The 27783-nt window shown below is 37.8% G+C and overlaps 1 long non-coding RNA gene across 1 annotated transcript; it reads left to right on the top strand.

Moving 5' to 3' along the window:
* Positions 1–917: 917 nt before the first annotated feature.
* LOC144454794 (uncharacterized) lies at positions 918–21933 on the top strand. The gene is made up of 3 exons (XR_013483338.1): positions 918–1011; positions 12348–12413; positions 14893–21933. It is a non-coding gene; the product is annotated as an uncharacterized LOC144454794 (long non-coding RNA).
* The last annotated feature ends 5850 nt before the right edge of the window (positions 21934–27783 follow it).

The following is a 27783-nucleotide window of genomic DNA, read 5'->3' as shown; positions in this document are numbered from 1 at the left end:
GGGAAATAATTTACCCAAGGTCACACAGGTTATGATGAGCATCTGACACAGGTCAGAGCTAGGAATCTAACCCATGACCTCTGATGCCAAAGCCATGGATCATAATGCTTCCCCAGAATCCAAATCAAATCCAGACTTAAGCCATTTTGGGCTTGAGCATACATTTTGAAAACCTTTTAAGCTACTTGTTCAATGGTGCTAGAACTCACATCATTACCATTAGTTTTAAGTTAGTACCTCATTAAGACCTTTCGAGGAATTTCACGCCCCTGCTTTTACTCTCTAACCAGATACATAAACACTTTGTCAGTTGGAAGTGAATGGCCATGGGGCTTTCTTTTGGCATATTTAGCCTTTAGAAATTCTACTGTACAGTACAGTACAAAGCGCAAGATACATTTTACCTTTTCCAGAAACAAATGGAACAGATTTTAGATAATTTAAAACTCTCCATGAAATATAAGGTGCTAAAATTATATGCTTGCTGATGGAATTTCCATTTTGCTTCTAGTTTTCTTTGTTGTTCCTTCTCTTTGTGTGGGACAAGTGAAAGTTTCTCATATGAAATGGAAGCTACACTCCAAAATTTAGTTAAGGCTTTAGCATTAGCTGGGACTAAGTTTCCTTTTCCTGTAAATCATGTGATTGGGTCATACATCTGTTGCCCACACTGTCCCTTGTTTTGTAACCCCCACCCCAGCCTTATCTTTGCCAAATAAGGCAATCTTCCAGCTGCCAAGCTTGTTTTGGATAAAATGTCTCTCTTAGTTTCCAGGTAGAATGTAAGGTCTCTTACCTCAACCAATGAGGATAAAGAGTTTGAGGTAAACAAGTTGTGTGGGGGGTTTTCTTAGAGTTGTTTGTCTAAGGGTATATAACTGCTTGCTTGCTGCTTGTATCCTGCCTCCCTACTGCAGTGCACCCTGGGTAGGTGATGCTCAATTCACTCTCAAGACTTGCTAGAATGAAACTTCTGTTTCTACTGAAAGAAACCTCTGAATTTTTATTTGGGTAAGTGGTCTCTATCCTACTCATCTTTGTTCTCATTACCCTTTTGTACAAGGTGCTATATAGCTAAAAATATGAATGAAATACAACCAAATGAAGGCTTTCGGCCATTTTAATAACATATATTGATTACCATCTAATGGAATGTGAATGGTTATTTGGTTAGACTTACCACTGACTTCCCAGAAAGCAGGTTATATAACAGGAGTTAGACCCAGGTGGTTGTTATCTTGACGTGTACGTAAAGGAGAGGTGTTGAGGGCGGCACAGGATAGATGAATTTCTACCCAAGTAGTTGCAATCTCCACTCATGAACTTGGGTAGCAGGATTTGGACTGATGGAAAATTCAAGAAGGGCTCAAATATAAGGCTCAGGAAGATAGGACCCGGAGAGATGTACAAAGGTGGAATTGACTGAGTTCTGAGTATATGCCTCAACAATAAAACAGTTGTCATAGGGTTAGAACCTTAAGGGACCTTAGAGGTCATGTCATACAATTATATCAGTTATATACCGGAACAGCTGAGGCGTAAAGAGAGTTAAATGACTTACTGGAGCAATTAATAGCAGAGCAGGGATTTGTCCCAGGTCATCTGACTCCAGATCCTTCAGTCTTTCTGCTCTGCTAGGTTTCTAGCTGGTCAATAAGAAAAAAACTGGCTAAGGTGGGGTCTCACTGTCCTGTGATAGTGATTCTTCTTTAACTTCTGTCCTTGCTTTCTTGGCTTCCTTTCTCCTCTCTTCTCTCTTTTCCTTCTTCTCCCAATCCTCTCAATAGACTTAGAAAATAAAAAAGAGAGTTATCTATCAGTACTTAAAATATTGTTGGATATTGGATTTATAATATTACATACAAATAGGCAATTGTACATACAGCTACTTGATTATTACGCAGAGTCATTCAAGACTAATTTCTGGAACTAAAAAAAAGCAGGGACACTGAAAGACTTAGGGACCAGTTAGTAGTTGCTCAATTATTTCTGTTGTGTCTGAGTTTTCCCCAAAAGGGAGTTTTGTGGGCAAAGGTACTAACAGTTCCGGTGGGGTGCCTCAGCTCATTGTCCTGTCTCCCTCTCCCACAACGTCTCCCTCTCGTTTTCCCTCTCCCTCTCCTTCCCCTCCCCCCCTTCTCCTTCTCCTAGGTTTACTGGTTAGATTCCTTTCTGAAAGACTGACCTTAAACCCAATTCACTCAGGAACTCATGGATTGGGACAACAGCAGGTCTCTGCCTGAGCACTACTTCATGTTTATTTTTTGTGTTGTCCTTGCTCAGAGTGAATGTAAATAGTAACTGTTTCTCTTTTGGCCAGCAACCCTGAGGGTCTTCCCCTTCCAGTTTGATTTTTTTTTTTTAAATTAAAGGGGTCATCCCTTGACTCACTTCTTAAAGAGGCCTGCTCACTCAAAGTGAGAACCAGAAAAAACCTTAGCTTAAAAGGACCAGGGTCTTCCATTGCATTCTGGGCCGTCTCCAGTCTTCCTGATGAATATCTGGCCACTGGACTCAGATGGCTCTGGAGGAGAAAGTGAGGCTGGTGACCTTTCACAGCCCTCCCTCACTGAAAGTCAATTGCAAGTCATGTCAGTATCTCCCTGATTTATTGTCCTCTTCGAGAATGAAGGACAAACACAACTAGAGTGGTTTGCTGTTTACTTATCCAGCTCATTTTACAGATGAGGAAACTGAGGCAAACAGCTAAGTGACTTGCCCAGGGTCACACAGCTACTAAATGTCTGAGCTAGATTTGAATTCAGGTCTTCTAGGTGTGGCAGTCCAGCCTCTGTGCCAACTAGCTGCCCAATATGTAGTACCCTTAGTTTTTTAAATACATTTTTCTTTTGTCCTATTTGTATAGTATATCTCTTCTTTTTTCCTTTTTTTCCTTGTTTCTATGCCCATCTTCCTTTCTCTTCCCATTTCAGGTGAAGAAGGAAGAGTGAGGGAATGAAAGAGAAAATGAAGTAGGATTAGAATGATGATAACAGGTTCTCAAAAGAAATGAGAGTGGGACAAGGGACAAAAGATAGAGGAAGGAAGGAAAGACATTTAACATCTGGAGTGAACCTTTGATATTATTTAGTTTGGCCCTAACTTATCCTACCCTATTGTATCCTGTGTCTGATCCCATCGCATTCAGTCTTTTTTATCCATTCTGTACTATCCCTATCCCATCCTAACCAATCCTGTCCAGGTCTTGCTTTATCCTGTCCTGTCCTGTCCTTACTCCACTCCTGTTTTCTATTCCTGTTCCACTCCATTCTTAACAGTAGAACACAAATCCACCAAATGCCAAAGTTGATTATGTTAAGTTAATTGTTTTTACTCATGTTCAAACCACCAGACGATTTATTTCAAAAAAATTATTTTTTCTTCCTTTCTTTTCTTAAACCATTCGTGGTCTCACAGGATATAGTGCAGAAGTCACATGGGTCATCTGATGTTTACCATCTTTGTTATACAACTAGAAAAATCTGTGTGCGATAAATTGCCTCTAGTACTTCTGCCCCCTTCTGTAGGAGTTCATTTGTTATGAGATTATGCAGGATGAGCCTGCACATCATTGTTTCTCTTGCAGGCTGAGTGACCACAAGCTTTAGCTCTCCACTTCATTGTGGACTAATAGGTCAGCATGAAGATCATTGTGGGCAGCATTGTGGAGCTAAATGCCTCAGCTTTGAACTTTATGTCTGCAGCATCTTTGGCTAGCATTTGGAAGCCCCTGAAAATTGTCTGAGTCCGCTTTGCATCTTTTTGGCCTAGTGTCTGTCCAAGCTGTTATCCTGCCAAAGTTGGTGATTGAAATAAACACATTCTGAAACCTGGTTCTCTGCACCACAGGTTGCCGGCAGTATTCATTGTGCATATTATTATTAAGGGATATTTTTAAGCCCTTCAACTTAGAAACCTTCCATGTGGACAATGGATTTTGTGAGAGTTCTGCATTGGCATTTACCAATAAAACTTAATCATCTATGAAAAGTTGCAGTCTTTTATTCTTTTTGTAATCGAGGTGCTTGAGCAATAGCTCTTAGGGTACAAAAAAAAGCTACAAATACTTTTGAGGAAAGTATGCCCCTTCCCAAAATCTGTTTGGGATATTAATATCTAATACTGATAATTTTGTAGGTATAAAAATTGAAGTCCAGAGTGGTTAGGTGACTTGACCAAAATAGCAGAGCAGAGCAGAGCTGCACATGGACCACAAGTCTTCTGACTCCAGAATATTCTAAAAATCTAATATTCTTTCATCTATAGTGCCCTGCTTTTTGTAGGAGAAGAGTAGATAAAAGACAGGTATATAAAGCATTGACTCACAATTAGTAACTTAGCATATGCCTCTACAATATAACTATATTGAGAATAAACTTTTACAAAATCCTTGCTTAAAAAAAGTAAAAGATGAAGGTGAGAAAGAAGGTGAGAGCAAGGGATCACTTCAAGAGGTGTGAGGGTGAAGGGGAAGTGAAGATTAAGCAGAGTAGAGCAAAAATAATTTTTTTTCTGACCATATCATCTTCAAGTTGGACTTAAAAATCTTGTTTTTTTTTCTTTTAGGCAGTTGGGGTTAAGTAACTTGCCCAGGGTCACACAGCTAGTAAGTGTCAAGTGTTTGGTCCCAGGCTGGATTTAAACTCAGGTCCTCCTGACTTCAGGGCGGGTGACCTATTCTCTGGGCCACCTAGCTGCCCCTGGGCTTAAAAATCTTAAATGATTCTACATTGCCTCTATGATAAAATTTTCTCTTTAAAGTCCTTATGCTAGTATTTAAAGTCCACCACAATCTATGTTCAAGATACTTTTCCAGACTTCTTTCATACCACTTCCTTTCTCACATATCCACATTTCATCCAAACTAATAAAAACCTCCCTGAACTTGACGTTCTATCTTCAAGACAATAACAGCTGAGAACATGAACTTGTTTGTAAGATTTTATGGTGGATGATGACCATTATTGCTTCATAAAAAAGAATTGGTGGATGGAAATAAAACACATTTGCAGAAAGCTTAGTGAGAGATTCAATTAGGTCAGATCATCTTGAGGGCATTAAGAAATGAAACAGGAAGAAAGCAACAAACATATAGAAAATGCAACAGATTTATCAAAGTTATTAAACAATGTATTTCCTCCATCCATGTTGATGGAGCCACCATAATTGGACTCTAACATCACAGACCATGATGAGCTGTATGAAGGTAAACTAAAGAAAACAGATGATAAGAGCTTCTTGTATACCCAGAAGAATTATGTCCAGGAAATGACATAATTTTGAGAGAATTGAAGTATCAACTCAAAGAAGGTTGGATACAAATATTTACAAAAATATTATTTAAAATGTCACTTCCAAAAGAAGATAACCGAGGAACTAGTAAAAACTAATGAATTGTATGCTTATTTCCTCATCTCTTCAAAGTCAGTATGGGAATAATAGAGATTCATATTGAAGATATCCTTGAGGAAACTATGAGAAGGGAACTGGTAGGGTTTTGCAAATCCTATTCTACAGCAGACCATTTTTATACTCACAGTATTGTCTAAAAGGTGAGGAAAATAGAAGATCCTATTGTATTTGTTATTGGTTATATCTGTCTATCTCTCTATCTATCTATCTACACAAAACACTGGTTGATAGAGCAAAAGTGGCATCTTTTAAAGGCTTTCCTACAATATGCTTCGCATGCATGTGTTAAAAACCTATAGGATTCTTAGAAAGATAACTCGATAGACAGCTTTGACAACCCTCTAATTATTAACATCAAGAAAATCAAAAGACATTTAGAAATATAATTACCAAAAAATGTTTGCCATGATCATGGAGGAAGTCCAGCATAGAATCCAAAGGTAAGAGGCCTTCCATAAGTATTGCAAGGACCTCCACATCTTCTGGTTTGCTAAAGGCATTTTGCTGATTGCATCTAGCCCCAGAGCACTGCAGAACTTCCTAATTGGTGTCTCTTATCATTCTGAAGAGTTTGCTGTAATCATCCATGTAGGAAAAACAAGTAGATGAAGAATGCCTATTGTCTAAACTAAAATACACATTCACATTTGGATAGACAACACATAGGGCTCATCCATCAATACACTTGGACAGATACCACTAATGATCAATGATCTAGGAACATAATTGAACAGAAAGAAAAAAGCAGCCTTGATTATACTTTGTGAAATTGTACAGTGCTATTGATGACCCAAGATTTCCCCTGAAATAAAATATTAAAAAAAACATTTTTAACAATATTCTTCAATTTTTGCTATGAGACCTCAAATCCTAGAATATTACAATCCCCACAACATGAGAGTTTCAGGTCATTCAAAGGAAGATGCATGGTGGATGTGAGTAGGTTGCAACATATTGCCAACAAAGAATTGCATAGGGGAATGATCTAAAAGATATTGACAAAGTGATGAGAAAAAATAAGGCATATCTTTATCCCTTGCCTTTTTGTTCTCCTTGCTGGGAGAATGGGGGAAATTCTTTTTCTCAGGTAAGAAGAATTTCCTTCTAACATGACTCCTATTTAGAGGGAATATGTAACAGGAAAATGCCAGATGACAACTGTGATAAGCAATCTATTTTCCAAAGGGCAAGCATGATGAAAAGGCCAAGTCTTTAGGCTGGAAACAAAAATGCCAAAGCAAAAACAAACAAACAAACAAAACAAAACAAAAAACAACCTGTCCTTGGCAAGATTGTACAGTAACCTTAAAAGGAGAAACTTCCTATTTGGGGAACTCAGTCTGCTAATATGCACACTTTTAGCTGAAAAAGCTAAATCACTAGCTAGAGAAGATGAACTCCTAACTTTCCTCATTAATATTCAGAGTAGAGACAGAGATCTGAATAGAGATCTGAACTGTGGCTGGCTGGCTTAGTGAACACCCAGAGCCAATAGACCATATGGGGGCTCAAAGGCATAACTAAGAATTTTTTTGTCCATGTAAGGAATGAAATCACCCCACACCACTTAACTTGATGCCTTTATCAAGTGTAAACCCATTTTTATTGAATCCATCAACCAGAGGTATGAATTACATGGGAATAATACCTAATATCTGTGTATCAATTAATCAGTACTAGTCCTCAAGGTGCTAAAATGCCAGTCGGATGGTTTATGATACATGACCAAAAAACAGCAACTGAATTCAATTAAGCAAACATTTATGAAATCTTTACTGTGTATAAGGCACTTGTCATAAAAAAGGATATCAAAAGAAAAAATTTCTTCCCTCAAGGAACTTACAGTCTAATAGAGAGGACCCAGTATGTACATGAATAAGTCCTATACAAGACAGACTGTGATAGTGGCAAAGGAGGGATCTAGATAGAGTGATGTTAAAAACTTTAGGCAGAAGAGATCATTTTCAATTAGGAAAGTCAAGAAGTATGTGTTGGAAGAGCTACCACCTAAGCTGAGTCATGAAGGAAGAGAAGAATTTCTTTCTTTTTAAAAAATTATTTATTTTTAGTTTTGAATATTCACTTCCATACGATTTTGAGTTATAAATTTTCTCTCCCTTCCTCTCCTCCTCCCTCCCCAAGATAGCATGCAGTCTGATATAGGCTCCACTTATACATTCATATTAAGCATATTTTCACATTAGTCGTGATGTATAGAAGAATTAGAACTAAAGGGAGAAACCACAAGAAAGAAGAAACAAAACAAAACCATAAAAGAAAAGGAGAGCAAATAGTATGCTTTCATCTGCATTCAGACTCCATAGTTCTTTCTCTGGATGTAGATAGCATTTTCCATTATAATCTTTTGGAGTGGTCTTAGGTTCTTGCATTGAAGGCAGAAAAGAATTTCAAAGGGCAAAGATGTCAAGTGCATTTCAGAGGCAGTCCAAAGAGATGCAAAGGAAATGGAAGAGAGTAGGGTCTTCCTCTACCAGAATGATTCTTCTGTGAAGGCAAACTAGGCCATCTTTTGTCTCAATTTTTACTTAGTTTTTAATCACTGAATGGGCTCTGCCTCAGACAAACTGAGACCTACGAAAGACTCTAGCTTAAAAAGGCCAAGGTTTCCCATTTTATGTGAGGCCATCTCCAGTCATCCTGACCTATGTCTTGCCACTGGACTCTGATGACTCTGGAGGAGAGAGTGAGGCTGATAGCTCTGCACAGCCCTGACTCACTTAAATCCCATTCATTTATGAGCCAAGACATCATCCTCCAGATATCACTGGTCATCTTTGAGAACAAAAGATGAACAGCATTAAGTGCCTGCCATGTGCTAGGTGCTGTGCTAAACCCTGGGAATACAGAAAAAGGGCAAAAGAGAATCTCCAACTACAAGGAGCTTACAATTTGTTGGGGGAGACAAAATGCAAACAAATATATACAAAGAAAGGTACAGGAAAAATGGGCAATAATTAACAGAGGGAAGGCTTTGAACTTAAAAGGAGATGGGGGAGGCTTCCTATGGAAGGTGGGATTTTAGCAGAGACTTAAAGGAAATGAGGGTGATCAGTAGGTCAGTCGTCAGAGTAGAAGAGGGAGAGAATCCCAGGCAATTTTTCAGTATGAGTATTAAAGTCCAAGGTCTCCCACTGCATCTGGGGTCATCTCCAGTTATCTTGACATATGTCTTGCACAGGATTCTGATGACTCTGGAGGAGAGAGTGAGGCTGATGACTTTGCACAGCCCTGCCTCACTTAAATCCAATTCTCCTTTAAGTCGACATCACCCTCCTGATGTCATCGGTCCTCAATCTGTGAGTAGTAGTAACTACCTCACTGGGAACCCAACTGGTCAGTTCCAGTTGGGCAAAGTTTTTTCCTTCCTTTGTTTCTTTGTTACTTTGTTCAGTCCTTCCTTCCTTCCTTCCTTCCTTCCTTCCTTCCTTCCTTCCTTCCTTCCTCCCTCCCTCCCTTCCTTCCTTCTTCTCTTCCATTCCCTTTCCTTCCCTTCTCTTCCCTTTCCTTCCTCACCTCTCCTCTCCTTCCTTTCCCTCTATCCATATAGAGAATCATACCCTTGCCTTCTGGTGCTCCGCTCAAAGGAATGTAAGTTTTGATGGCTGAAACCTAGCCAGATATTTTGGGATTACTGGTTAGATTTCTTTCTTAAAGACCATGCCTTAAACTGAATTCACTCTAGCTTGCATTGATTGGCTAATCATAGATCCCTGTCCAAGCACGACTTAGTGGTCATTGTTTGGGCCCTGACGGCTCAGAGTGAATGTAAATGGTAATTATTTGTCTTCTGGCCAGAAACCCTGAGGGTCTTCCCTTCCCAGATTTATTTATTTAGTTATTTATTTTTGATTAGGTAAAAGGGGTCATTTTTGGGTTCATTTCTTACCTAGCTTTAATCACCAAATGGTCATTGCCTCAGTCAAAGTGAGAATTGGGAAAGACCTTAGGCCAAGGTCTCCCACTGCATCAGGGGCCATGTCCAGTCTCCCTGACCTATTTCTTGCCACTGGACTCAGATGGCTCCAGAAGAGAAAGTGAGGCTGGTGACTTTTCCTGCCCTCCCTCCCTTAAATCCAATTCACTTGCAAGTCATGACATCACCTCACTGATGTCATAGTCTTCTCTGAGAATGAAGGACAAACAACAACAACAGCAACAACCACCTACCCTTAAATCACTGAGTGGGTGTTGCTTCAGACAAACTGAGACCTGGGAAAGAGCTTAGCTTAAAAAGGCCAAGGTCTCCCACTGCTTCTGGGGTCACGTCCAGTTGCCTTGACCTATGTCTTGATGTTGGACTCAGATGACCTAGGAGGAGAGAGTGAGGCTGGTGACTTTGCACAGCCCTGCCTCACTTAAATCCCATTCACTTGCAAGTCAAGACATCACCCTACTGATGTCCTGGTCTCAAAGAAGAATGAAGGACAAACAACAATAGTTCTAAAGCCTTTAAGAGACTGCCTCAGAATAGGTGAGGTATTCATTGATACTGATGACCTAGAGACCTTTAGATCTTCCTCCAAATTACTGTTTTCTCTTACAGTCTTTGAGAATGAGCTTTGTTGGGGGAGAGGTATTTATAATAATAATTATTACAGAGGTCTTCAGATTCTCTTTTTCTTGTAGTATTTTGAGCTTTTGTACTTTGAAGGATTAAAGAACATTAGAAATGGAAGGGACCTTAGAGATAAACATGCCTAACTTGTTCATTTTATGGGTGATGAAGTTGAAATGCACAGAAATGAACAAATATAATAAGAGCCACAGCCTGGACGCCATCCTAGGTCCCTGCCTCAGAGTTGAGGCGTCTTCCCATGATATTGCACTGCCTCTTATACATAATGCTACTTGTGCAGACTTAAGTTCTTAAACTGAAGGTGACAGTCAAGGGTGATTTATGTATTTTGATGTTTCAATTTTTCCTATCTCCAGCAAGGTTTGGAAGGATCTGTTTTCAGGAACCCATTTGGAATCATGGAACTGGCAGCTGGCATGGTAATAAGCCCATTTCAATAGAATAAGGGTCATTACTATTAATATTAATCAGGCACAGAGTGATTCATGAAGTGCTTTTCAAAATTTAGAAAGTACTTAATCAAAAGGCAGAGGAAGAGAAAGAATAAATAAATAAAAATCATGTCAGGAGTTGATTACTACTGCCTTTCTTATGGAATCTATTTCATTGTTCCTTATGCTGTTTCTCAGCAAAGTCAAGTCCATTGATTAATTTTGTTAAATAAACTTCTCATTTTAGCTGATGTGGAAAAATCTAACAAAAGATCCTACATGCCTGGGGCGGTTAATTGATTATTACAAGCCATGCAACTACCCTTAGAACTCTATACAGTTTCCAGTGTATGTTTAGCATGCTGCATATCTCCCCTTATATACACAAATATCTCCATAAGAAATTAATAAATGAAAGAATCTATTAAGCATTTGCTTTGTGCCAATCATTGTACAAAGTACTAAGACTACCAAAACGAAAGTGATACCACCTGCCTTCAAGGAATTTATAAATTGTTATTGTTTCCACAAATGACCCACTGTAACTAGAAGAGATTCCAAATGTATTTTTGTATCATGAAAGATTATCTTAACCTAGAGTCAGGAAGATTGGAGTTCACATTCAGCTTCAGACACTTACTAGCTGCCTGACTCTGGGCAAGTCACTCAACTTCTGTTTACTTCAGTTTCTTCATCTGTAAAATGAGGATGATAATAATAGCACCTACTTTCCAGGGTTGATGTGATAATAATTGTAAAGCACATTAACACAGATCCTGACTCAAAGTAAGCACTGTATAAATGTTAACTATTAGCTGTGTGACCTGGGCAAGAGATGTAATGTCTGCCTCCCTCAGTTTCCTCCTCTGTAAAATGGGGATAATAATAGCATTTACCCCCCCCCGAGTTGCTATGATGATCAAATCAGGTAACATTTAGTAAAGCTCTTTTCAAAATGTAAAGGGCTATGTAAATGCTAGCTATCATCATCATCATCATCATCATTAATGAGGAAATTGGTAGCTGGAAGAAGAGAACCTCAAGCAGTACTGAGAAAGGGATGCCTCTGGATTGTCTTGATCTTCCTCTTCCCTCTAATTCACTCAATTTGCTTATCCAGTTGCACTGTACAATGAAGCAATAGATTTGAGTCAGAGGACCTGAATTCAAATTCTGTCTCTGATACTTATTAAGCACATGACCTTGATCATCATATTGTCTCTGTGGGCCTGTTTCCTTGACGATAAGATGAGGGCATTGGACTATATGTTCTCTAAGGTGACGTCTAGCTTGAAATCTACGATTCAGGAAGAGTTTTGTTGGATACTGCCCTTATTTTCCCTAACCCTCTTTCTCACTGTGATACTGTCTCTGTAAGCTGCTGGATTCTGCTTCATTTCCATTTTTGTATCTCCAGCCTATTACTGTGCCTGATACATAGTCATCATTTGATTAGTTGTGCCAAAGTGGGACTTCAAATTTCCCACAGAGAAAGACCACAATTCTCCTCTTTATAAAGCACAAAAACACAGGACCCTGGCCATACCTCCCTCCCACCAACAGTATCTCATCTTCTTCAAATTTGAATTTAGAGCTTTCTTGCCATTGGAATGTTTAATTTAACTCCTTTGTCCCCACTTCCACTAGCATTCTTCTACTTTACCAGATGTTATTATCCTTTAAAAATACTCTACACTCCAGCACATCATAATGTTTTTTTAAAATTAATTAATTAATTATTTTAGGTAAAAGTTATTTGAAAGCAAGGCCCTCTCTTATTCACTTTTGTATCTCCAAAGCACCCAGCACACTGCCTTGGAGTTAGTGGAAGATCAATAAAAAATATGGAATAAATGAATGAATGATTGATGAATGAATGAATGAATTAATGAATGCATCCTCTTTAGATTCTGCTCTGACTTCAACTAGGCAACAATTCAGTTGTGATACTCAAATGAAACGGGACACTGTGTGTAAGTAGATTTTGTATATACTCTATTTTCTTATGGGTGAATGCATATGTAAAGATCAAGACAAGGAATTTAGAAAAATGGTTCAGTTTCAGCAGAGCAAAATAAGTTGCCTTCCAAACTAAATGAAGCTTTTTCAAACAAATAGCTTAATGATCATTTTATGTTTATGATAGTATTGAGTTGTCTGGGAAAAATAGGATGAGAAGAATCCAAACCTTCCCAAACACAGCTCAGGTACACAATACACTTATCACAGCAGGTCATCTGTAACAGACATCTGATCTTGGTGCAGGATGGTCAGACTTGACCGTCTTTGGGGAGCAGGATAACAGGCAGGTCAATAGAAGTAACGAGAGTGAATACTGCCCTCCAAAGGTAGAAACAGGAGGCAGCAAAAAAATGGTACCACACTAATTGTGCCTTCTTTTGTGGCTTACTCATGAAAGGTTCATTCAAAGGTGGCATGATTTTCATGTGCTTTAAGATTTTATTAACACATTACATTGAAGTGACTTCTGAATAAATCTCCACCCACCCCCATCCCTGTGAACCTTATCAGGTGACAAAGAAAACCCGGTAAGCCAAAACAACAGGCACTATATCTAGTAATATATGTAATACTTTATACTCATGATCACCCACCTCTCCAATGAGAGGAGGGAAATATATATTCCCGTATCTTCACTGAGGAATAAATGGTTACTATAACCACATAGCCTTCTACTTCTTTTTCTTAGTTATATTCTGCTCACTTCCTTCTGTGTCAGTTCATAGAAGTCTTCCCATGCTTCTCTGAATTGCTGTCATTTACTTGTTCTTAACAGCACAATACAATTCTGTTACTGTCACATGATACAGTTTATTCAGCCATTCCATAATCAATGGGAACTCACTTTGTTTCCAGTTCCTTACTACAATAAGAAGTGTTTTTATGAATATTTTGAGCTTTCTTTTTGTCTTTGATCTTACCCTAGACTGGTAAATTAGTAAAATATCTGAGTAGCTTGGTTATTCCGGTTATTATATTATATTATATTATATTATATTATATTATATTATATTATATTATATTATATTATATTATATTATATTATATTATATTATATTATATTATATTATATTATATTATATTATATTATATTATATTATATTATATATTATATGTATTGTATTACATTGTATTATATAGTATCTGGATATTATTCTGGTTATTCTTGGTTATTCTGAATGTAAAAGAATATTCATGAGGATGAACTGCTCATTGTAGTTTAACTCAGAGTAAGGAAACAAAACATCACAAAAGACATCTAGAGCTCAGGATAATTATGACACAGAAGTGATACTGTAACATGCTGAACTTTTATTTTATCATTAATAAAGTTCCCTGTCTATCTACCCCATCTCTTTCTTGAATATAAAATATGTAAAATCATTTCATGAATCTCTCTCCTAGGCCTCTGAATTGATTAGAAAGCTTGAATATTTAAAGGCATTGATTCAGGAGTCACAGGACCTGGGTTCAAATCCTGCCTCTGATCGCTTAGTACTTGTGTGACCTTGGAGAAGTTTCTTCATTTCTCCTGAGCCTCAGTTTCCTCAAATCTGAAATAAGAGTGTGAGACTGGATAGACTTTGAGATCCCTTTCAGTTCTATATCTAAGATAAATTATAAGGGAGAAGGAAAATATTCACAGTTTCATCCTTCTTCCAATCTAATGAAACCTCTTTCCTTTGTGGAATGAGGATTAGGCTGTGAATTGGGAGTACTTACTGGTTTTTATTCTTTACTCTATCTAATTTGCTATGTGGCCTTGCAAAAGAAGCCTAGGCTATCTTAGCACTGAAATATATCCTAAGAAGGGTTAAAAAAAAAAAAGGAAGGCAGTCATCTGGTTTAGTTTCTCTATATGTTGACAAAAATAATACTTAGAAATAGATGATTTATTGAACTTTTTGCTTTTTATCTGGCAGTTTGTAGCCAAAGACTTAACCTTTTAAAAATTTTAATTATAAAAGATTTACTACTAGACTAGAAACCTTATATGAGGAAGACAACTTTTCTGAGCCTCCATATCTTCTTCTGTAAAATGGGGACAACAATAACATCTAACTCATGTTAATGTTGTGAAGATCTAGGTAATATATGTAAAGTATTTTGCAAAATTAAAGTGCTACATAATTATTACTTATTAACTTTAAATATTAGCTATATTGATTTTTTAAGCATATTAGCTATTATTATTATTATATTATTATTATTATTATTATTATTATTATTATTTAAGTATATTCCTCTTTAAGAACCATATAAAATCTGTGGAACAAGACATTTTAAAGACTAGAACCTAAAAAACACTGAGTGTTTTCCCTAAGTGTCTTTCAAAAATAATAACCTCAAATTCCTATAGATTGCATTCTTGGATGTGCACATATGCTCATGGATGTCCTGAGTGTTTTTTTTTTTTTAATTTTGAAACAGGTCTGCGGATAACTGTTCCTATGTTGAAGAGTTCAAGGTAGAGATGGCCAACAATCTGTATATAGCCAATGATCTATAGGGTCTATAGCCAACGATCACTAATTTTCAGTGCATAGGATACAGTCCATACTTCCTGATAGGACTTGTTTCTTTCTGTTTGCTTAACTGCCACGTAAAGTCTATTTCATGTCTCTTCCCTACCTATCTCCTCCTCCTCCTCCTCTTTCTCTCCCTGTCTTTCCTCAATTTACTACTTCCCTTTCTGGCTTGAAACAAGAACCAAATGCAGATAATTATCCTTATAGCAAAGGGCTGTTTTTTCTTTCTTTTTTTAAACAGCAGGAAACTAAAGTGCCACCTCGACTTCCTGACTAATAAGAAAAAAAAATCCAAACAAACACAATTTGAATCTCTCCAGTGCTGCACATCTTTTCAATCAGTAGGACATGGAGGGGGTGGGGGAGTGGTTGGAGAGAGAAAGAGGATTTAATAGCAAATTCCAGATGGCATCTGTGCAAGTGAAGGAAGTACCTTTCATATGTTCTTTCTCGTTATTATCCCAAACACCATCAGGAGGAACAGGTCTTTACAGCAACTGGTAATCATCAAAGCCTTCCTGAAGCAGGAGCCAATCAGAAGCAGAAAGGTTACAGGTTTTGAAAATGAGTTCTTGGGATGAAAATAAAAGCTCCTTTTCCCAAAAATCTAAGCTTTTCCTTCCTGAGTGTATTGCTTTAAGTAGAGTAAGAAATAAGTCGAAAAATAGAGTTATATGATGGAGAGAGGGTAGATATTAGAGTGAAGAGAATCTGGGTTTAAGTCTCACCTTTGCAATATTTACTATCAGGATAACCCTTGACAAGTCATTTAACTTACTAGTGCTCTAGGTAACTCACTATTATTCTCAATTATAGCCAAAATGGTTTTTTTTTTGGAATTTATGGAGGGAATTTCTTCATAAGAGTTTTACAGATGAATTCACAGGTCTGAATACCTTTCTCCCTTTCCCTATATCCCCACCCTAGCTATCCGCCTCCCCCAGCAAGCAAACATCCATCAAATAAGGAATGCCATTCATAAGAATTCCATGATGCAAGCACAATGCCTAATTGGGAGAAACTGCTCTACTGTTTCATGGGAAGAGAACAGCCTTTGGCCCTGAGAACTAATATTACCAAAACTACAGTAAGAGGAAGGCCAGCTGTAAAACCTGAACAACTAATGTTCTGATTAGGTCAAGCATATCTGGAACTACAGAAGGGCTCACTCCCCAGCTGTGCACATCTTAGTCGTGGCATGTAAGTTTCAAGCTTTATTTTCCTCTTGAAGCCAGATTAACCTGATGAATCATGGCAATGAGCAGACTTGACTAGACATGACATAGACCTCTTTTTGAGATGCCACAATTATAAAAGCTCTGTTGGAGGAAAAAAAGCCACAAGCCATCTTTCAGTTATGTTGGTTGGGTAGCGGCATTCTTGATGCTCAAAAATATATGATTGGATTTCCTCTTCAAAGGAAGAAGAAACCTCGGGGCTAATTGCATATTACAGCTTGTCCCATACTTAGCAGGGCAGCATCCAGCAGTAACATAGATATTTTCTCCTACGTACAAAATTCAGTTAATGAAGATTTACACATCTTGCTGCGGCTGCTCTCAAGGTGAGGGTGACAAAGCTCCCCACCTCACTGTGGCAGGCCACAACTGTTCTAAGCTTGCTAAATATTATGCTATGTTGGCAGTAGCCTGGGTAAAGTGATAGGCAATGCACTTCTGATGAGAATTCTTTATGACCGTGATGACATGAAACTATCAAAACCCTGTGCCATTTTCAGAAGGTGTATTATAGTTCAGAGTCTGTTTGTCTATTTGGAGGTTTCAGGAAGTCAAGTATACATTGCACTACTGTTTTGAGTATATTTTCTGAAAGTGACGCTCCCAAGACCCTCAGCTCTGTCTTTTCATGTGGAAGGCAGTACTCCCTCCCCTGAATGGTCAGATTTTGCAGTGGAGAGAGAAAATAGATCTATTTTTAGGGGAAGAGAGGATCATTAACTTTTTCAGAACCCCTCATTGGAGCGGGTATAAGTAGTATCTGAATGACTTATTTGTCTTGGATGCTGGCTTCAGTGTGTGAGAAGCTGGGTTTGAGCAAGGTTTCTTAACAAAAGGTCAGTGGATGGATTTGAGTTCAGTGGGGTGGAAAAATCATCCTTATTTTCAACAGCCTTTGGTTTCCTTTGTAACCCCATTATTTTATTTTATGCATTTAAAAACATTTTTCTGAGAAAAGGTTCATAGGTTGTATCAGATTGTCAAAAGGGCTCTTCTCTCACCGCCCCCCCCCACAAACAATGAAGAATGCCAGTTTCAGGTTGCTTGTGATTCCAAATTTGATTAGCTTTTGTTTGCATAACCTCTTTTGGTTTCAAACTACAAGGCTCATGTCCTGAAATAATTTATGTTCTTTGCTAAATCAGGCTCTTCATGTCTTGAGTCAGTGGGATGGATCCTCAGAGTCCTGACTGACACCAATACCAACATCAACACCGACCACTTAGCAATTTATATCTCTAAATCACATCAAGCCTTTCCTTAAAATGAGCAAATGCTATTATTCTCAGTGGGCTTTTGTTATTTGTTTATTTTTTAGATTAGAAACTGTCTTACCAAAATTAGGTCACTTAACCTATGGTCAGGAAGCTAGTAAGAACCAGAATTCCAACCCAGGTCTCCTGAGCCTCTTCCACTACTTCATGAAGGCAAATTTTATGAATGATATATAACCATCTGTAGCCATTCAGTTTAGAATAGTCTATATTAGTGGTGTCAAACTCAAATAGAAATGATTCCTCCAGGCCTTATATTGACTTAGAAAACCACAAATTAATGTTATCTATGTTATATTATATTTTTATTTATTTTGTTAGACATTTCCCAATGACATTTTAATCTGGTTCCCAAGGGAGTTTTGTAGCTGGAGTTTGATACCTCTAGTCTAGAGGACTGTGTGGATGCCCCTGAAATATGTGCTGCTTAAGTGTTCTCAAGTTTCTTCATCTAATTTGGGAGTAAAATTCATGCCTTCTTTTTTATGTTCCCTATTACTGCCATGTAAAAGCCAATAGTAAATGCTCATTATAGAATCAAATATGAGAGTCAAAAAGGACTATAGAGATAATTTATTACAATTCATTCATTTTATTTATTTCCCCACTTCTTTTATGGATGAGAAAACTGAGGTCCAGAGCATAACTAAGAATTCTTGTGATTAGGGAAAATTCAGCAGAGAGGAAAACAGGACAGTCTCATCTGAGTGCAGTTGTGCTAGAATTGAGATCATCTTCATCTTACAGAGTGTCCATTCTATGTTTCTAAGGAACAGGAACTGATGAATATGGAGGATAAATCAGGAGTTTGCAGACATGGGGGAAAGAAGGCTCTGGGAAGGGGGTACCACAGTGACTGAACTTTGGGGATGACAACCTGAGAAATGTAAAGGGAACAGGGGGCTGTTGTACCATTGAGGAAAAAACATGCCCCTTTTGGATGTTGGCACCAGTCTTAGTTATGACTCTGTTGAGACTTAAAGAAATTAAACAATTTGAGCAAGGTTCAACAAAGAAATTAAGTGATTCAGCAAGGTTGAGAAGTTAGCCAGTGTTGCTGGCCGTTCCCCATGACTGGATTGTAATCCTTGTCTTCACCTCCCAGTTTTCCTTTCTTTCCTTCAAGTCTCAGCTAAAATCTCAGTTGGTCAACAGTCAGCAAGCATTTATTAAGTACTTGTGAGGTGCCAAGCACTATGCTAAGTGCTGAGAATGCAAATACAAGCAGAAAGACAGTTTCTGCCCTCAAGGAGCTTACACTTTTAAAAACAATGTTTATTTAAAAAATAAGCTTTGTTTATATTTTCTGTTTCTTACATCACCCTCCCCTTCCCCCTCCCAGAGAACCATCCCCAAATATTATTTTTTTGGAAAGGAAAAAAAAATCACCAGAACTGCTTGATACATTGAAAAGATCTGAAAACATGGGGCAGTATGTAACACCTGTGGACCTTATACCTCCACTAAAAGTAGATTTGGGGTGTCTTCTCAAATCTTTGATTTCCACTTGATCTTTATAGTTTTGTTAATTTACTTTTAATTTTTTTTTTTGGTATGGTATTCTTTCCATTTATGTTGTTGTGATTACTGTGTATATTGTGTTCTTATCTTTGCTTACTTTGCTCTGTATCAGTTTATATAGATCTTTCCATGTTTCTATGTTTTCAGCACACACACCCACTTTTTACAGAATGTTAATATTCTATTGCATTCATGTTTCATGGTTTGTTTGCCATTCCCCAGTTAATGGGTATCTACTTTGTTTCCAATTCTTAGCTGTCACAAAAAGTGCTGCTTTAAATTTTTTGGAGTATATGGGGATTTATTTTTAATTAATAATTTCCTCAGGGTATAAACCAAGTAATAGAGTCTCTGGATCAAAGAGCATGGACATTTTTAGTCATTTTTTTTGGTATAATTCCAAGTTGCTTTCCAAAATGATTGTACCATTTCACAGCTCCACCAACAATGTATTAATGTTTTTATTTTTCTACAATCTCTCCAACATTGACTGTTGCTAATGTCACTTTTGTTAATTTGTAAGGAGTGAAGTGAAACCTCAAGGCTGTTTTGATTTGCATTTCTGTTATTAATGATTTAGAGCATTTTTTCATGTAGTTGTGAATTTTGAGAGCTATTTATTCATATCCTTTGACCATTTATCTATTCTGCTCACTATTTTTGCTAGGCAGGATGACATAAATTTTGCTCTTATAATTTTCATTTGTCTTTACTTCACTCAGGAATAGTGTGTGCTGGTTCCATGTTCTCAAATTCCACAGGGTCCTCTATTTTATCAAGTGTTGGATCATTTTCCTTTATTTTGCATTTTTTATTCATAGATGGCTGAAATTGTTTACTAGATTTGAAGGCCATTTTCCCTTCTGATATTACTAACTTTCCTGTTGATTTATCTGATTCTGTTAAGGTCTTTGAGTTTTCTTCTTTCTGAAATTTTTGGTACTTTCATATTTTTTTTTCAAACTGTATTTTCCTTATGATGTACTTCCTGATTCCCACCCATCTCAGAGCACCTCATCCTCCTCCCATCCTGGGTAATTCATGGTTCATCAGCCTAGATCCTGTCTTGGTTACCTATCTCACTCTGTTTATTCCTTTGTTCTCTGGTCTGGCACCGACAGCTTATACATTTGCAGTGTTGGTGCTTATGGGTTGCAGCCCCTAACAGGCTTTTGTTCCTAAAGGACTGTGGCCAAGAGGCTTGAGCAAAATTCCATGGCCTGGAGCTGGGAAATAGGGAGGAGTGGAATTAGAGTGTAGAGGTACATTTTGATGTAAATCTGCATCCTGTCCTTAGGTCTGCTACTGTATCCTCACTACCAATATTGTGAGAGATAGGAGAGGGATACTGAGTGAACTCAGGGTCAGTAAGCATCAGTTCCCAGGTTTTAATTTTTTTTTTCTTAACCTTCTTTTGGGTTCTAGTTGTCTCAGACCATGAGGACAGCTGAAGCTGCTTTATCTTTGGTGCATAATTTCTGTTGTGGAGAGGTTTGAGAGGCCATAGGAATCAGAGAAAATGTGTAGTATGCCCTCTTGTTCCTCACATGATCTAGAGAGTTTGTATTCTAATGGAGGAAGACGAGACATCAAAAGGAAGCTGAAAGGTATAGAGAGGGCAGAAACGAAGGTGCCCAGAATAGGGGCACAGTAGAGGAAGTCAGAGGGAGTCACAAGTGACAGTGGAGAGGAATGAAGACCTGGCTGGCTTTGGTGCCCTCTTTAAAATGAAGGCTAAGCTTTTTTTTTCTTTTTCTTTTTTCCTTTGAGGGTTTGCTGATAGAAATTTTGGAGCCATTCTCTTCTGGGTTTGTGTTTTGAACATCTCTGCAACCATAATTACTCTTTGTGATGAGTTTCTTTTTTGTGTGTTTATTTGTTTGCTTCCAGTCTACTTCCTGACTTTAGATTTGATGTTAGGGCTAGGCTCTGTACACTTCTTGAGGGAAGGTTGAACTGGTCTTGTTGATGCTTTCTTAGGATGTTGTTACCTTGGGGTCTTAGGGACATCTCGATGGTCTGAGATTCCTGCCCTGATTATACCTCTGCAGGCCTCAGAATGGACTAGAAGTAGAACTTAGATTCCACTCTGTTCCTGGGGTTTGAGCTACACAGCTGCTCCTCACTTCTATACTTGCTCTCTCTTGGTATACAGCTTAGAGCCTAAGTGACTCTTTATTCCGGAAGTCCACTCCTGGGTATGGGTCCCCTTTTCAGTCCTTCCTGGATCTACAACCTGGAACTGGAACAAAGCTGCCAGACAGCATCAGTTCCTATTGCAGCGCTCCATGGATGTGGGACCTTCTCTTGCCTTAGTGCACACTTTTTCCTTGGGCGCTGGAGTCCTCTGCATGGTCACTCATGGAGAGACCCCATCCCCAGGGTCTGCAGATCTCTCAATCTACCTCCCTATGCTAATCTGTGGTGGAAAAAAAAAGAGTTACTGCGATTTTTTCTTAGATTTCCTCATCAGGATTCAGTTTGTTGCATTTTGTCTGCTATAAGAAGTTTGCGGGAGGAACACCTTCTACTGCTTCCTGATGCTCCATCATCTTTGCTCCTCCTCAAAACTAGATCTCAACTGAGTCGCAGTATTATGCCACAGTGATGATTGTCTAAGTAAATAAACAAATATTTGAAAAAACTTTCCCTGATTTATTAAGATTGTGGCCAAATGGTTTTGAAGTTCAGTAGATACCTGCAGCTGTTTCACAGTTCCTTTTCAGACATGCAATCAGACCTTGTAACAATTACTAAAAATCACACTGTTTTATTTTGTCTATTTGATTATTTCTAATGTTTTTGTATCCAGATAAGGGGGGGGAGGATAAATGGAGAAATCATCTTAGAAATTAAGGTAAGGAAATATGTATGTGTGTGTATACACACACACACACACACACACACACACATACACATAGATGTATATATACACATATATACATACATAAATGTATATACACATATACATACACACATGTATATGTGTGTGAGAGTTTGAAAATACTGTGAATATTTCAGTGGTTGCATTGAATTAAGTATGAATTCAATTCAAATTTGTTTCTGAAGCAATTTTTTAACACTATCACTTTTTGCTTCTTCAAGCCCAGAAATAAACATAATAAATTTTAGCTACAAGTCATTTTACTGCTTTTGTGAGTAGAAGAAGGAAATAAAAAATCTAATGAATTGGTTCTCAACATATTTATATATTTTGACAGCCTGGATTTTGTTAAACTTAAATACCACTGTATCTTATATATTTGCTATAATTTAAAACTTGGATTAAGGAGTTTAGCTCATAGTTTTGAAAACAGAGAGTAAGAAGACAGAAAAATCCAAACACTCAGGGAAAATTTGTGTTAATCCTACTGATTCAGCTTCTTCACAACTATGACAATGTATAATGTGTTTTCAAGGCATACAAATATTTATTCTTAACTATTCAATTAAATAAATATTTTATTGGTAAAATAAAAAATGACATAGTATCTGACCTCAAGAACATAGTAATCTAATAGTTATGGAAAAACAAATGCATACGTGTGTGCGTGTGTGCGCACACACACACACATAGCATAATACCTATGATATGTTAAGGAGAGTTCTTAAAATGTGATATGAAAAATCTGGGAAAGGAGGGAAGACTTCTGGTTGGGTAGAGGTGGAGAGAATCAGAGAAGACTTCATGTAGAAAGTGGTGCCTGAGCAGGACCTTGAAGGAAGAGAAAGACTTCAACAGGTGGTGGTCATCACTGGAGAATGTTTCAGGCATCGAGGGTGGTGTACATAAAGCTTCCTGTACACCACGTGGTGTACATGAAGATGGAAGAGGATAGGATAAGATCAGGGGACAATTCATTTTGTCTAGAACACAGTATATGAAGGGGAGTAGTGAGTGGTATAAGACTGAAAAAGCAGGTTGATGCAAGATTGTATAGGGTCTCAAATAGCAGCCTAAGGTCTACGTGGCAGGCAATGGGAAGAAATTGAAGGGTTTTAAGCCAAGGAGTGGCATGCTCATGAGACTGCATTAAGGGGTTACTTTGTCAGCTTGGATTAGACAGGAAGATACTAAAATGGGTCAGTTGGGAGGTTATAATAATAATCAAATGAGAAGTAAAGGGGGTCTAAAATGAAGTGGCAATGATGAAAATGGAATAGAAGTGAGAGATATTTTGGGTACAACAATGATAAGACTTAGTAAATAGTTGAAACTAGAGGGTGAGGGAGAGGGAAGAGTTTGAGATGATTCAGGATTAGAAACTGGGATACACTAAGAATAGTGGCCTGTCTGAGCTCCAATAGCAAATGCAGGACTAGTAGGATCACAGAGTTACTAAAAGAACAACATTTACCCATCAAAAGAAATTGGGAAGTTGGAAAGTGGGGAATTTTCCCTTAAGGAGCTTAAACTTCCTATGATGGCAGATTTAATACTGTCAATGACCCTGCATTTAATTTTGTGACTATCTAATTTGTGGGGAAAAGCAAGGTTTGCGTTTGAGAATTTTTTCCTTATAATAAGCCAAAGTCTATTTCTGCAACTTCCATTCCTTGTTTCAAGTTGTGCCCTCTCAAGCCAAGCAGAATAAATATCCTCCCTGTTCCACATGACAGTGAGTTGGTTATATTTTTCTTCTGTGTATCTTGTTCTATGCTGTCTCTCCAATAGATTATGAGGACCTCAAGGGCAAGGGCTGTCTTTTGCCTTTCTTTGTATCTTCCGTGTTTAGCACAGTGCCTGGTATATAATAGACACTTAACAAATGCTCACTGACTGACTGACTTTGGACCAGGAGTTCTGTTTGTGTGTGTGTGTGTGTGTGTGTGTGTGTGTGTGTGTGTGTTGTGGATTCTTTTGGCAGCCTGGTGAAATCTATAGACCCACACTCATACTTTGTAATTTAAAAGTGCTCAATGACTGTGAATTTTTATTACCCTTTTTTTTCTCTTTGCCTTTGATCAACATATTGCAGCCTGACGATATCATGACCTGCAAAAGCACCTTGGCCCTGAGCCAATGAGATTTATTACTGGAAGTATCAGAAGGTTATTGTCATAACACTGCTTCACTTACCATCTGGTCCTGGCCAGGGCCCCAAGGACAATGTAACATTGAGCCTCCAGCATCATTCCAAGAAGGTTGTTTGGCTTTTCTGAGCTAATGTTTTCAACCCTTACGCTAACATGTCAGCTCGTGGGATGTAGTCACAAAAGCAGAGCTCATTTGTGATTCTGCTGATACTTCAGGTACACATGATGACGCTAGAATCCTAAAAGCTTGGTTTATTTTGTTAAAGATTTTTAGTCTGCCTTTGCCTTTGATGACTCGGATGCTTCATGAACCGAATTGCTTATTAAATAACAGTTTCAAATATTTAGGAAACTGGGTGACATAATGGATAACATGCAGGATTTGGAATCAGGAAACTAATTCAAACTCTCCTTCAGACACTTTCTAGCTTTGCAAGTCTCTTAACTTCTCAACCTGAGTTTCCTTATCTATAAAATGGGGATAATGGTAGCACCCATATCAAAGGGCTACTTAAAGATCTTCCATGTGTAATTTACCTTCTTAATGTCATAGTCCTCTTTGAGAATGAAGGACAAACAACAACAATTTAAAGATAAAGAGATAACATGTATAAAGTATTTTGCAAACCTTAAAGCACTATATAAAATTATTATTTTTACTACTACTACTAACAATAATAATAATAATTTTAGCAACATTTTAATCCTGGATAATGTTCACATGCTCAAAGGTAACTTTCATGGAGAGTTAAAGAATGAAATAGGTCATATTAGATTGTTCCTAAATTAATACACACACACACACACACACACACACACACACATAAAAGCACATGGTAATAACACAACAGTGTAGGAGACTTGACTTCATGAAACAGATATTTCAAAATATAGCAATTTATCTATATACAGTCTTTAATATGCATGAGGTCTGCTGGTCACATAATGTTTAGCCTCTCCAATCCATCCCATATATTGCTGTAATACTCATTTTCCCAAAACATCCTTTTGATCTCATTATATCATTGCCCTTTCTCAAGCACATATGCTTACTAGCATTTCTGTAGCTTTCCAAGGTTTACATATTATTTTTCTTTTAATAATCTTACAAGATAAGAAGTAGGAATTATCCCATGTTCTTCCCTCTTCTTCATTTTACATATCTTATTAGTGGCCAAGTCTTGTCCATTCCATTTCTTCAGTGTCTGTAGAAGCTTTCCCCTCCCTACTCACACCACAACCGCCCTCATTCAGCCCCTTAAAACCTCTCTTCTTTATCTTTGCAAACCCCTTCTAATTTGCCTCCCTGATTCAAGCCTTTAACTTCTTCAGGAAATCCTTCATGTAGCTGCTAAATTGACATTCATAAAGTGTGTCTCTAACATGTCTATTCCCTGCCCAAGAAGTTTCAATGAATCCATATTGCCTCTAGGAGGAAATCTAAACTCTTATATTTGGCATTCAAAGTCTTTACAATCTGATTCCAACCTCTATTTCCAGGGTGATTACACAAGTGCTGTCTTTCATGTGCTTTGTATTCCAACCAAACTAACCTTCAAGAAGATTCTTGTACCTGAAATCCCATCTGCCTCTATTCTTTTGTATAGACTTTACACCCATACCTGAAAGGCTTTTCTTCCTCTTCTCCTTCTCTTGGAATCATCATCTCACTTTGAGGCTCCTTCATGAGGTCACTTTTCTTACTTCATTTCTGTCTCACTGGAAAGGCTGCTCCATCTTCACACCTGCTGCCTTTCTTTTCTGAGGATGACTCCTCTGAGGCTTATATGCTGAGTGATTAGTCTTTGCTCACATCTACCTGACCACGAGAAGCCCCTGTAGTGACTTTGTTCATAACACTTCAAATTCACTCCTTGGTCTGCTTAACATTTCCTTTCCAGTTCCCCTTTAGCTTTGGTCTTCCTCTACTGGAATGTTAGCTTTTGGAGAATGGGCAATGCCTTATTTTCTGCGTTTTGTTTTCTTAATCCTAGCACTTAGTGCTGTTCCTCAACATAGAAGTACTTAAAATAAATTCTCTCTCTCTCTCTGTCTCTTTCTTTCATCTGTTTATCTTTATCATCTGTCTCTATCATCTATTGTCTCGTTATCTCTACCATCTATCTCATAAATTTTAGCACCTCCCCCCAATTATTTGGCATTTATTTTGTGTATATTAAATATGTACACCAGGAAAGGTCATATTGAATAATGGGTAAAGAACCCACCTGGGAGTTGGGAAGACCCAGGTCCAAGTGCTGGCGCTGTCCTTGGCACTGGCACTGGCTGAATAATCCTACCTCTGAATACTTACTACCTATGTGACCTTAGGATGTCATTTAACCTCCATAAGCTCCCAATTTTTCGATTATAAAATGAAAGGGTTACACTACATGGCTACTGAAAGCCTTTCCACCTCTGCATCTATGATGCAATGATCCTTTGACCCTTTTTTTAATTTAAAAATTTAGTCTCTCCATACCCCAAATAACTCCCTAAAACCATACGCAACACAGCAGATACAGACCTACGTTGGTAGAGGGAATTTCTTAACATGAATTCCCTGTCCTAATGAAATCAGTAGTATAAAATGTTATATAATGGACCTTTAGGTGTTATATAATAAGCAGTTAGCGGATGGCTTCTACTATGTAGGCAAAATTTATAACAATGTTTTGTAATCAGACTGATTCTCTCTGTCTATCTTTCTGTCCACATCTGCTTATCTGTACAACTATCCATTTATTATGTTGATCATCTATTTATACACATATATACCTATGTAGTATATATGTGGTCATTTATATGTATGCACATATGTATGTGTATATACATAATATATGCATATATGTGTATGTATACATATATGTATAAGTATATATGTGTGTATGTATCTCAGGAACTGTCATCTTAATTTTTGCATTCTTAGTATCTAGTACAGCATAGCAACCGTGGTAGGTGCTTAATAAATGCTTTTTTGATTTATTGACAGATTTAATGTTATTTACCTTTCCCATTTTTTGGATGCAGGAGGAGGCACAGAACTGATTTACCCCGGTCCTATAGCTGTACAGGAGCTACATTCCCACAGTAACTAGCATAGTCATAAGCATATTGCAAGTGCTCAACAAATACTTGTTGCCTGCCTAAATGGTATGTAACTTAACATTCTAACCCCAAACCTCTGGAGACATCCAGATGAGTGAATACATCTGCTTTACATAAAACTAAAGAATAGCTACAACCATTGGTGTCATAGTTTTCTGAGACCATTGGTTTTTGTCCTTTCCTAAACAAGGGTTTCTGGAATTCAGGGAGAGAGTAGGAGAAAAAAAGTGCAGTTCCCAAACCAGTTTCAGAAAAAAAGTGCAGTTCCCAAACCAGTTTCAGGAATCATCTCTTTTCCACAGAAGATCAGTATTGTCAGAGTGTCATGTTGCCAGCTTAGAGCTAACTCTTTCTTATGTTCTACACAGGAGTAATTTGTAAATTTTCCACATTCCTGTATCAAAACCCTTCTGGGTTACATCATTGGTTCTGTCTTTGGAATGTGGTCTGACAGATATGATTTCATCCCTCAAAATAGTTCAAATTACATCAGCTCTCATGAGGGACTCAACCTGATCATTTCTGCAGTGGATAATGAAGTCTATGGACCCAGCCTGATGACAAAGCTTTCCTATAAATATTGCCTGCATAGAGGCCTTCCCTATGTAATCAGCC

Source organism: Phascolarctos cinereus, unplaced genomic scaffold, assembly GCF_003287225.1.
Source record: "Phascolarctos cinereus isolate Bilbo 61053 unplaced genomic scaffold, phaCin_HiC Scaffold_7;HRSCAF=346, whole genome shotgun sequence".
Lineage (NCBI taxonomy): Eukaryota > Metazoa > Chordata > Mammalia > Diprotodontia > Phascolarctidae > Phascolarctos > Phascolarctos cinereus.
Note: the sequence above shows the minus strand (reverse complement) of the source record. Positions and strands in the feature narration are given on the sequence as shown.